The following is a 9,056-nucleotide window of genomic DNA, read 5'->3' on the forward strand; positions in this document are numbered from 1 at the left end:
GCACGGCAGGTAGCGGCTTACTTGATGATGATTATTTTGGACGAGGACCTACTGGCCGGGACGAAAGTGCTGTCGCTCTAGATCATCACCGACCAACACGCGATGGATGAGGTATACGCGTTCTGGGCAGGTGGCAGACAGCGAGCGAGCGACCGAGAGTCCAGTAATGAAGTTAATGAGCGGCTATCGAATGTCGGAATTGTGTAATCCGCGCCTCGGCAGAGTCCCTGCTGCTGCTGCTGCTGCTGCGCCAATTCCAAGACGCATACGCCGTCGGTAATGAGCAAATGGGCGTCTCTCTCCCCGCTCTTTCTTCTCTCTTTCTCTCCTTCTTTCTCTGTCCGGATTGGTGGCCCTGGTCCTCTTAATTGCCCCCGCCAAGCGCTGGGCGCCCGTGTCTTTCGGGTGGGGGATCATTTCCATCGCTCGAGGCGATTTTCGTGTATACGAACTCGCTTATGAGGGCTGCACGGGTCCTACGCGTATATCGCGTTCTGCCAAACTGACCACTCAACGACATTCCAACCATCCCACGTGCCGAACCCTCGTCGCAGCCCTTCCTGATCGCAGAGGCTCGCGCTCCTTCTAATCCGAATCCAGTCGCCCATGAGTTCAATCCGAACCGCGTCAATCATCATCAGCAGCAGCAGCAGCAGCAGCAACACCACGGGCATCCGACGGAATGTGGTGTACCGCTTCAGACCTAGCAGGTCCTAGCGTGCCTCAAAAACAGGTACTACCACTCAGGCAGCCGACAAGCGCCAGCATTCTGAGCGAGCCTTTTCGAAGCGACGGAGGTGTTGGAACTGGGGGAGGGGGGAAAGGAAAGCAAATTGCGGTTCTGTCCGATTGGCACGGGTGATCCATCAAGTGTTTGGACTTTAACCTACCGATTGCGTGACGTTTTAAAACGTCAAACTCGTCATTCTGGAAATTGTAAATATTCGAGTAGAAACTTTGGCATCTACGAAATGGGGAAAGATTGGGAAAACTTATTTCGCCATGTGGTGAGTCTTCAACACAAACTGTACAAAATTTGAAAAGCTCCTTTCATTTTATTATTTGGGCGAGAAAAACCCGCATACGTCGTGCAAGAGAAGCCAATGCACCCAACCGGCCAACGGTGCGAATTTTGATCTGGCGGACCCTAAATCAACTCATTTTCCACATTGAAGAAGGACCTGATCGGTGGAAGCTGAAGCTGAAAACTTGGACGACATTTGCACTCCGGGGTTTCGGAATCCAAACACTTGGAAGGGGGGGAAACCCTGTGCGCCCACGTCCCGATAACCGAAAAATCCTCCGCAAACGTGTGTCACGCAACGAGCGGAGCTACGTAAACTCCCAGCCTCCCAGCCACCCGAGTGGCCCGAGAGGAGAGCGAGCTGATAGATGTGCGGCCCGAAGCGGAACGACTGCCGCGGACCTAACTAATGGTGTTGTTGGTTCGCTACGCTTTACTGCCTGCCAGCCGGTGCGTGTCACGTGGTGACGAGCGGGGTGCAGCGCAGAGCATTAGCAGAGGCGCGCTGAACGATGTCCCGCAGGTTGATCGGTCGGAGCGTTTGGTCGGGGGGAAATTGGAACAAAACTGCCACTCGATAAAACACGCACGCAGCTCGCGACTGAGGTCCGGGTGCAACCCGAGAGCCGCAGAGCTGCGTGCGCTACAATGTTGCAATGGATCGTCAGCTCGGCGCGAATCTGAGCTCACACGGCCCGGTTGCTAGGATAAGATAGTGACGACCAAATCAGGAAGCCAAATCAGGGCAGGTCTAAACGCTAGCGCTCTGGAACTGGATTTAGGCGCGGATGCCGACGCGGAGTGGAGCTTGTAGCGCGGTTTTCGGACACCGGTTTCGGCGTGTGGTGCCCCCAAAAAATCATGACCTGACACAACGAGCTTCGGCTTAGGAGCGAGCGAGCGGGACGGTGACGGGACTACCTCAAGGTAACTGCTAGAACTGCTGCTAACGCCGACAGCAACCGGCAACCTTGAGTCGGGCGGACGGGCAGGTTCGTGCCGCACGTGGAGCCGATTACCGAAGTCGGCTAGAAAGTGGTCGAAGAAACACCGCACCGTCCGTTTGCGGAAGCTCGAGCCGGGCCAAGGCGAAGGCGAAGTTTCGGACCGGCAGTCGAATGGAAAGGCATCGCAGACCGCATCTAACCCGAATCTGTCACCAGGGTCACCAGGGTTACCTGCCCTGCGCCTTTACGATCGCCCCGAAACCATATTCGTAGGCCTCTTGAATGAATGAATGAGTTGAGAATGGGGCACGCATGAAGGTAAGCAGAGCATCCGCCGGTCAACAGACTCGCTACGTACCGATTTTGCCGCAGGGCAGTCAGTGCGGGGAGCGGCACATTGAGCTGTCACCGGCCGCCCCTGTCGTCGCCGCCGCTGGTAAATTCAACCACTTCATTAAGACGCAATAACAACATTTAGTAAAACACACACACACACAACAAACAACACGCCCTTGGAAGGGTGGCTGCGATGTCTCGAGCGCGTTTGAGTGTGTACAGCGATGGCCGAAAGTATGGCAACGCTCAAGCTCAAGCAACGCTCAACGCTGAATTTTTATTTTTGCAACGTTTAAAAGCAAATTAAATTTATCAAAGGATGCTGAAAGTATATAAGGACTCTTTGCCTACAATTATCGCAGTATAAAGTATGGGTTGCTGATTTTTGACGTGGTCGTTCAAGCTTTGAAGACGATCCACGTCTAGGACGTCCACAAAAAGTCAAATTTCCAGAAAGCTGTGCAACCTTTTTCGGCAACATTTGGAGTGTTTTGCGAACGGATAAAGACATTTCAGGTGACCAGATTTGGTCAGTTTGGCCTTCAACTTCTCAGGTCAACTAGGTTTAATCAATTTGTTTTGATTTTAACTTATCAGTTAGCGTGTTTCGTCAGTACATTCGGTCGGTTTCGTTTCTCGTGTGATTTGTGATTCTACAATCTGTAACTTTTAAAAATGTTTATTTGTGATAATTTTTACCATATTTTATATATCTTCTAATTAGGCCTGCTGGCCCGTAGGATAAATCACCGTAAATAAATAAATAAAGTGAATTCGAATTCGAATTGTTGAAGCACCCATCCAGTATTCACCTGATCGGTTAAAAAACTGCATGCGTCGAAAGCGGATTTCATTAATTGATGAGGTCATAATAGCTGTGGAATCATATTTTGCCATAGCCCGGAAGACCTGAATAATGAATAATAAAGAAAATATTAAAATTATCTTTTTCTTACCGAACGGGCAAAACTTATTGAACAACGCAGTACGAGTCTCATTATTGCTTGTGTACTTTCGAAGTCTGTCCGGAGTGTCCCAATACTTTCGACCGTCGGTGTTTGGCGGGTTGGGTCGTCCACGAACTGAGCCCCCGAATAAAACGATTTCCTTTCTCGTGTCACCCCCGTTGGCAGAGCGGGTAGATTCGATTATAGTGATAGGATACTCGTTCATCGAGAAGGACATTAGAAAGCCTGGGAAGTTTTCGGAACAGCAAAACTGCTGCCCCTGGATCACTCTTACGGCCGGGGAGACGAAGCTAAGGAAGGTTCTGTGGCCGGGGACAGGTTTGCCGACGTCTCGGGTTTCTTCGTCTGCGCAACCCATTCGCGTCTTGCATCATCGCGATCATGCGCGATTTGTATGCGGAGCAAATGCGCGACCGGAGCGATTCCGGAAGTGGCACGTTTGGCGCGGGTGTGCGCGATTTACGAGGGCGTGGAAAGGAAAGGTCAGAAAGAGGTGGCGAAGAGTGTGCGCCAGTTGACGCAATGCAATGCTGGCTGCATGCGCCGCTAATCTGCACGCGCTAACCCCCGGCCCGTTGCCGACGGGACGGCAACAGGTTACTGAATTTCCCACTCGACATGCACTCCTAATCCATCCCCCCCTCACCGTGTTCCGCGCTGTCCGGACCGGTTTCGATCGTTAATCATTGAAAACATTTTTATTTATTTTGTAATGCGTGTTTAGAGCAATACTAAGGGGAGACCCCGGCAGGCAGGCCATGCGTCGGGGAAGGTGTTTTTGTTTTGTCTTAGGTCAGCAACCACGGACAAACAAGGGGTCCACCACCGCATATCCTGCACGTCCAGGCCCCCGGGGGCCACAGGTTCGAAAGCGAACCGTTACAAAGCCAACAGGGAGACAACTTGCCCATTGAATCGCTAGCTGCACCGGTCCTAATGAGGCGTAAACATAGTTTAATTAGGGTCGGTAATGGTAAAATATGTTTTACGTAATGTAACACGAGATCCGGCTTGTTATGCTGATCGCCGAGCATATGTTTGTCCACTGTGTGGAGCAGATAAACGCTTCCCATCGCTGCCGTAACGCTGCAACATTATTTCTCCGGTCTCCTGGCGCCCGGGAGCACCAACCCGTCCCCAAAACCTTCCCTAGGTGTGCAATCAGATTTTAATGCAGCGGAATGTAGAAGGAAAACGCAACTCATCTACAACAAACTAATCCAGTCACAACCACACGCACCGATATTGTCATAATGATGGGGTTTGGCTATGCCAGCTAGGTCCAAAAACAGAGACATTACTGAGAATTTATTTATTTATTTTGGTTTGAAGCTAGCGATTGCAAATGTTGTGTTCCATCAGGACAACGCAATGCCGCACACGTCTGCAGAGACTCGCCAAAAACTGCCGGAGGTTTGTTTGGATCATGCGATGAGAAAACGAGATTAAGAGAAGATTGTGAAAATCGATTTGTATGATTTTTCACCAGCAGGGAACGAAGCCTCTTGAAAGGCACCATTGAAAAGCTACCTGGAAATTGGCAACAAATTATACAAAACAAAACGGCACATACTAGGCTGCTCAATAAATTCGAAGCCTGGACACCGAGGGCGCTGCTGTGAGTCTAATATTTTTTTGTTACATCGGTATACTCTTCAAATGAACGTATGTGAAGTTTCATTTCAATCCGTCACTTACCTTTTTTTTACAAGCCATTTAGTGTCGACAGGTCACAGTATTTTTACAAAGAAAAAATTAAGTATCGTGGAGTGAATTTTAATTTTTGGAAGGTTTAAAAACAAAGATTCATGAACGAATGTTGAATGTGTACAAAGACTCTTCAGCTTTATTTAGGGGGTTAAAAGGGGGGTTTCTGAGTTTAAATGTGGTCGTAGTAGCCTTCAAGGCGATTCATGCAAAAAAGCAGACACAACATCGGAAATCGTAGAAAGAATACAGAATATCGTATTGGAAAATCGTCGAATCACTTACATAGATTTAGTATAAGGCCTAGCCATCTTATTGAGGAGTATAACCAATATTTTGACTGAAGTATTGGGTTTCAGAAAGCTGTTTGCAAAATGGGTGCCCTATTTGCTAAAAATGCATTCGAATACAGCTTTCTTGACAACATTTAAAGCGTTTTCAGTAGGATAAAGTATATTTTGTGCATTGAATCATCACTAGAGATGAGGCTTGGGTCTATCACTATGATCGTGAATCAAAACAAGATGCTAAGGAGTGGTGTGAACCGTTTTCTTTGGTTCCGAAACGAGTTCGTCCAGAAAGTGCCTAAAAGAAGTCAGCATCAGTTTTGTGGGATGCGAATAAAATTATGTTTGCTGATTACTTGCAAACTGGTAAAACAAAAAATTTCGAATATTGTTGTAACCTTTAAGACCTACTGAAAGTGAAAATTAGCGAAAAAAGACCCGGTTAGCATAAGATAAACATCCTCTTTCATCAGGGCAATGCACCGTGTCACAAGAGCATTTTGAAAAAGACAAAAATCATTGAATTAGAGTTTGATTTGTTAGAATATCCAAAGTACGAGGGTCACTATTTATATTTCGGGAATAGGAACAAAAACAAATAGTGAAGCTGCGAATATATTTTTATTGTTTTTCAAAGTACTCGCCACGATGATCGATACACTTTTGCATGCGCTTAAACCAATTTTCAAAGCATTTATTCCATTCCGAATGAGGTATCTCCAAAACATGATTTTTGAACGCTTCAAGAGCTTCTTCGGGCGATGAAAATCGTTGACCACGCAGTTTATTCTTCACGGATGGGAACAAAAAGAAATCATTGGGTGCCAAATCAGGGCTGTACGGCGGATGACCCATCAATTCGATGTTTTGAGTGCTCAAATAGTCTCTTGTTTGAGCCGATGTGTGAGAGCTGGCATTGTCATGATGAAGAACAATCCGACGTCTCTTGTTTGTTTTCCTTATTTCACCGAAGATTTCTGGCAAACAGATGGTTGTGTACCACTCAGAATTTACTGTTCTACGATCCTCTAGAGACACTGTTGCAATATGACCAGTTTTTCCGAAGAAACAGGCCACCATTTTCTTTGAAGTGCTTCGTGTGCGAACAACTTTTGTTGGATTTGGTTCATCTTGGAACACCCATACAGTCGACTGCTGCTTACTTTCGGGCTCATACGAATATATCCATGATTCGTCACCTGTCACGATTTTATAAACGTCTTTTGAAGCACCGCGATTGTATTTCTGAAGCATTTCTTTGCACCAATCGACACGAGCCTTTTTTTGAGCGATTGTCAAATTACGTGGGATCCAACGTGAACATAATTTTCGCACAGCTAAGTGTTCATGTAAAATCGCATATATGCTGGTGGAACTAATGCTTAGGGATGCCTCAATCTCACAATAGGTTACATGACAATCTTGCTTAATCATTTCGTGCACAGCATCGATGTTTTCTGGCACTACAGTCGATTTTGGACGACCTTCACGAAACTCGTCGGACAGCGAACTACGACCACGATTGAATTCACTATACCAGCGATACACAGTGGTTTTTGATGGAGCTTCATCGCCAAAAGTCAAATTAAGTTGATTGACGCACTCTTGTTGTAATAATCCACGTCGAAAGTCGTAAAAAATCATCGCTCGAAAATGTTCACGATTCAGTTCCATTTTTTTGCCGAGACGAAACTTTCAACTAAATATAAAATAAACAAATAGCGTCCGTATGACAAAATGTTCTGAGTACGTATGTCGTCAAAAATGTCAAACTTTACGACGGAACCATCAGATGGACTCACATGACATCAGTGTTGCCAATTCCCGAAATATAAATAGTGACCTTCGTATTCACCAGATTTGGTTTTCAAGCCAATAAAAAATTAAGCGTGAATAGCGTTTCTCATCAAATGATGACGTCATAACAGCTGCGGAGGCGTATTTGGAAGCCTTTCCAGTTTTTCACTTCAAGGATGGAATTTATAAATTTGAGCCTCCTACGAACATGTGTATTGATGTTCAAGAGGTCCATACTGAATAATTAAGTATATTTCAAACCATAAAAATGTGTTTTTCTTACCGAGGCTTTGAATTTATTGAGCAGCCTAGTAGTATTCGACGCGAATCGGATCGCATCGCAAGAAGTTTTTCATTTCACGCAAAAATAATGGATTTCTTTTCGGCCAACCTAATATTTCATCTTGTCTTGGATGCGGAAGTTCATGCGGTAAGAAATATATCAGTACGGCAAAATTCATATGCCAGGAAATATATCATCAGGGAAATATTTCACCGTTGATGCTCCGGTAAGCAAACTCGCACGCCATAAAACTTACAGTGCAGTGATCGAACTATATGATCGAACTCCAACGCAGCCCAACCCGTACAGTGCTCGCTGCACTGCCATTGAAGCCCATTGGTAAAATGGAAGTAATAAAAAGAAAACAGAAGCACCTCGCGTAGACCGCCGCAAGTATGGTACAGTTCTTTAGCCAAATAGTTCAAATTTATTCCATCAACTGATCGATTTCCCTCCCACCGCTGGGGAGGGGGCTGGGCAGGATGTTGTGGATAGGGAGGGTGGTGGGGGAGGGGCTTAACCATTTGGTGGAGAGGTTAGAGGTTGATCGATAATACGCACTAACACACACACACTGAAACATCTGCGCACTACTCTCTCCCCCCATCCAGGCGGTGCGTAAGCAATTTGACTTTCTTCCGCGGGTGTGCCGATTACTAGACTCAACTAGATTCGATTCTCACGTACCTACACATACGCACCAACACACACACACTGTACGGACACGGCCATATAGGTGTGTGAGGGTGTGTTGGGGTCTGTGCGCATTTAAATCACGCGTCTACGCCGTTCCCGCGCTAAGGTGGAAGCTGCTTGCTACATTCGTTTGCGTTCGTTACATTCGTGCGTTAGCTCCTGTCTCCTGCGTCCGGCGTCCTGCGTCCTGCGTCTCCACCGGGTACGCACACACACACATACACCCACACGACACACGATTGAGCTGTTTGCGGTTCTCCGGTTTTTCTTGCTATGCTTTCTTCTGACGCGCTCGTGATGCGCTTCATGACACCTCACTTTTAATGCTAGTAGTAACCAACGTGCTCACTCTCTAGCGCGCACACTTGAGTCGATGTTACATGTCTGCCTACCCCTTCTACCAGTTACCTGTGTTATATATATATAGTAATGTGCGTTTCAGTTGCGCAGAGTGCGCCATATAATTAGCTTTAATTGTTTCTGTTTTCTTGTTGTTCTTGTTTTTCTGTTTCCTCCATTTTTCGTTCACTAGTTCATTAGTGTGTGTATGTGAGTGTGTGTGTGCGTGTGTGTGTATGTTTGGGCTTAAGAAAGGTACACTGTCACACATAATCACAACGAGAGATCCTGTTCCCTGTTCCCTGGGTGTGGGTCGGCAAATCGAGGACCATCTTTAACACAACGCGGCATGTTTCGATTTCTATTATAAAAATATACAAACGCTCCATACGGGCCACTGTGTGTGTCTGTGTGTGTGTGGGGTGTGTATTGGGTTAGCTGGTTGGTGTTTGTATGGGTCCACATTGGAAAGGACAGCTCAAGCCACCAAGATCATCGCACGAGCCATCCTTCTGTTTGTGGTTTTCCTTGTTCGGTCACGCTACTTCTACTAAAGTTTAGGATGTGTTCCCGGTACATGTGTCTGTGTGTGTTTGTGTGTGTCGTTATGTCTCCCATTCTGTGCCCATGCTCAGGCAATATGCTCAAATGAATTTATCGATAATTATGATA

This window comes from Anopheles bellator, chromosome X, assembly GCF_943735745.2.
Source record: "Anopheles bellator chromosome X, idAnoBellAS_SP24_06.2, whole genome shotgun sequence".
Classification (NCBI taxonomy): domain Eukaryota; kingdom Metazoa; phylum Arthropoda; class Insecta; order Diptera; family Culicidae; genus Anopheles; species Anopheles bellator.